Source organism: Anser anser, assembly GCF_964211835.1.
Source record: "Anser anser genome assembly, contig: HAP1_SCAFFOLD_270, whole genome shotgun sequence".
NCBI lineage: Eukaryota > Metazoa > Chordata > Aves > Anseriformes > Anatidae > Anser > Anser anser.
The window spans coordinates 82,776-86,817 of NW_028153832.1; positions in this window are offsets into that span (position 1 = coordinate 82,776).

Here is a 4,042-nt window from a genome sequence, read left to right on the forward strand (position 1 = left end):
ATAGCAAATTTCATGGCCCTCTGACAGCAAAGCTGCTGGTTTTGAACCAGTGTCTTTATTGCTATTGCTGGAGGGAAAGGATGAAGCATTAAATCAAGGGCTGGGGAAAAAAATGATGCTGTGCTTCACTGATGGAGAAAATCATGGTCTAGGGATCCTACTAGAAGGTAACAAATACTGCACCCGCATGGCACATGTAAACCTTCTGGTAAGAGCTCTGAAGGTTCAAACGTATTCTGAAGACACAGCTGGGGCAATTTGGCAATCGCTGGGCTTATGCCAGGCATATTTTAGTCCAGGTGACTTGGACAGCAGGATCAAATGTCATCTACACCACTCACCGGTGGCACAGAGCCCACAAACCCCCTGTGCTGTGTTACTCAAGAGCAGGCTCACCATGTCGCCATGTGAGAGCAGCATCAATTTTTTACCAGGGGGTGACCTCCTGCTGCCTCCGGAGCTATTGCTGGTGAACTGAGTGTCGTGGATGGGCAAACACCTCTGTCTCAGGAAGGCATTCAGGGCATGGCACACGCGGGCACTTCTTGGTTAGGAGCAGCCTGATCTGACAACTCTTGTGCTTCATTTCCATCCCCTCTCCTTTGCAACCCAGCTGCTGTTAGGCTGGGAACATATAGCAGGAAATACATCAGGAGAGCATCATTTCAGTTTTAACTTACATCTTGTTTTATTTGTGCCTTCTGCAAACTGATCATAGGGCTGGATTTTTGGGGTTGTTTTTATGTAGTGTCAATTTGCAAGCTGTTATCCATTCATTTCTGCAAAGAAACACAGGACTTGGAGTTGTTTGCAAACTATTTACATGTACATTTTACCCACGTGTGTAGTGCAGCAATCTGTTCATTTTCGCTCTTACTGTTATAGCATCAGATAAATTAAGGGGATTGGACTCCTGAGCTGGGACTTTGCAGCAGATATGCCTGCATCTGAACATGACTGGTATGGACTCAGGGGCACTATGGCACTCGGCGAGCATCTCAGGATATCTCTGTTCTCCAAAGAAGCGATGGATAGTGGTGCTTGTTTGTCTGCCAACACAGGACTATTTTTCCTTAATGTTTCCTTGTGGTCTCGATAGTGCCCTGCTGGGCAAATTGCTCTTTGCTGGCACAACCCCTGTGCTGTTTGCTTCACTGCTAACATCGGCTGCAACTTACCACCGGAGTCTTTGTTTAAAGTCCCGATTATGAACAGATCTCCCATGTGTGCATCTTTACAGCTGTTCTTTCTGGCCTTCCAACACGCTGCCAGTAGAGCTCATTGAGTCAGGAAATAGTTTTTCCATCAGGGATCGGTCTCTGCAGTGCTGCAGTTTTTCTGGGATAAGAGGGCTGTGTCCTGGGAGAGTTTTGGTCCCTTTCCTACCTGAACTACTTAAACTGGTAAGGGGTTGCAGAGAGGTCACAGCGATATTGAGCTAATTCCCATGGCTAAGTTCATCTCAGGTTCCTCTGACATTATTTGGGAATCTGCATGGAGGGCAAAAGTTAATGATTTCCTTTCCCAGAGCTCCCTGTAGAGTCAAAGGGAGGCAGAGGTTCCCTCAGAGGTGATGCAGAGCACCAAAGTTATAACCACTGACCACTCAGGGGACTCACAATGACCGTACTTTTCCTCCAGACATCTCTCTCAGGGGTATAAAGTTAGGTGGGGTGTCCTCAGCCACCTTTCCTGCTGGTCTCTGCATCCTCTTGGGAACAATTCCTCTCCTTCTGACACAAAAAGCTTACCCCGAAGGCAAGGAGACTCACATCAATCTTGTGACCTCATTTCAGGAGGAAGATGAGATAAAGCTCTTCAGATGGAGGCCAGTTCCACCAGCCTCAAGAGGATCAAGTTTGGGAAGCTGAAGGTGGTACGTCGGCAGTTGCTGCAGAGGTACGAGCACCAGCCCTTCATCTCCTGCCTGGCGGGTTTCTACAGCTGCCGGTGGAAGCGGTACCAACGCAGAAGGACCGAGCCTGGGAAATGCTGCTGCAAGACGGTAAATTAGCTCAGAATCAGCAAAGACATTCATTTCTGCACTGGGAAAAGTCAGTCCAAGCTGAGAAGCAGTTGATGCTGTGGGTCAAAGGCCTGACCTCCCTTAGAGCCCAGCGCGGTCTCTTGGTGTCCTAGATGGCAGCTCCAGGGGCCGGAGGGCTTGCTGTGCTTCTCTGGCAGGCTCAGTTTGTCTGTGCCACCATGGAGAGAGTGTCCCCGTGTGGCTGGTGGTGTCGGGCAGCTGCGGGTCCCTGTGGTGCCAGCCCTGCTCCAGCAGGGCCACCCCGAGCAGGGGGCCCAGCCCCACGTCCAGGCGGCTGCTGGAGATCCCCAAGGAGGAGCCCCCAGCCCCTCTCTGGGCAGCCTGTGCCAGGGCTCCGGCACCCGCCCAGCCCAGCAGTGCTTCCTGAGGGGCAGAGGGCACCTCCTGGGCTCCAGGCTGGGCCCGGGGCCTCTGGGCCTGGCCCCGGGCACCCCTGAGCAGAGCCTGGCTCCGGCCTCTCGGCACCTCCCGGCAGTGCTGGTGGCCATGGCTGGCAGCCCCCGGAGCCTCCTCTGCTCCAGGCCCAGCAGCCCCAGCTCTCGCAGCCTCTCCTCGTAGGAGAAGGTCGGCTTCAGAAGGTCCAGCATCAAGCCACGTGTTTCACGGACAGCCTAGAAGCAAGCAGTGACTGCTGTTTGCTCTGCTTGTTTCGGAGTGAACGAGGCTCTGACCGATTGTCCTTCTTCTCCCTCTCTAGCGGGAATGCGTGTTTTTCCCATTGCTCGTTGGAGCTTTCTGCTTTTCTCTTGTCTTCCTGTACATGTGGGGTGAAGCGAAAAATGACTACAACAACTTTGACTGGTAAGTGCCACGTTTTCCTCCTTTCCCACTTGGGTTTTAATGAGACACCCCAGGTAGGCCGGGCACTTCAGTCACGAGCCAAAGCTTTGGTCCCTTCACATCTTGGTTCTGGCACCCAAAATGAACTCCCAGGGTCTCCAGAGGTGCTGAGGCTCTGCCCTTTGCTTGGCTACGGTGTACAGGTTTAAGTGTGGATTTGTGAGAAAGATAACAACCGCTGTTGCAAAAATAGTGAATGAAAGGGACTAAATGGCTCTTTCCTTCCCTTAGTCTTCTTTTCTTTTTTCCTGTTCCCTCTGAAGAAGCGTAGTGGCTGGCATCAGAGGTATTGCAGCAGCTATCTCGGAGCAAAGAGAATTGCATGCTCCCAGTCTGGAGACAGAGAAATAACCAGTGTGGTTTTATGCAAATCCTTTCCTTCTGCACTGTGTAGGTAACAGTTATGTAAATCTGGCCCCTAAAATTAGATGCCATACAGATAGCTCAAATACCATGAGAAGGGGAGTTGTAATAATGTTATTCATTGTTATAATAATATAATATATACATATAATATTACATATTATATATATAATATATATAATACAATATAATATATATGATACAAATATATAATAATAATTATATTATATAATATATATTATATATAAAAGATATATGTAATATATAATAATATATAATAATGTGTAATAATGTTATTCAGGTGTTATTCATGTTATTGAGCCTTTGGATAAAAAGGAAAGCTTCCCTCTCTCTCCTTGGGATACTCCTCTGTAGCTCCTCCAGCTTTCTGGCATTTTCTCCTTCAAATATATTTTCCCTGCAGCCCCTGTGCTAACGTGCCACAAGTGCTATTATAAGGTTTTATTGCTTTTTAGGTATAACTATGGGAACCTGGGCTTCTGGTTCCTCTGGTCTCTTGTTCTCCTGGTAGTGGCTGCAATCCTGTTCATGTACATCGCGCTGCTGTTGGTAAGTAAGGCTCCTGTTAAGGAGTGAGTTACGGGTCTAGAAAATAAATACAGGGATGGTTTAATGTGTCAGACCAAAGTTCAGCCTTGCCCTGACACTTGACAGTAGCTACCTGGGGAGGACCGGGAACACAATGAGCATTTGTGGTACTTTCTCCCACCTGCGGATGAGCATTTTCAACACAGGTGTCTCTGAGCTAGATGTAGGTTCTGTGATTTCCCT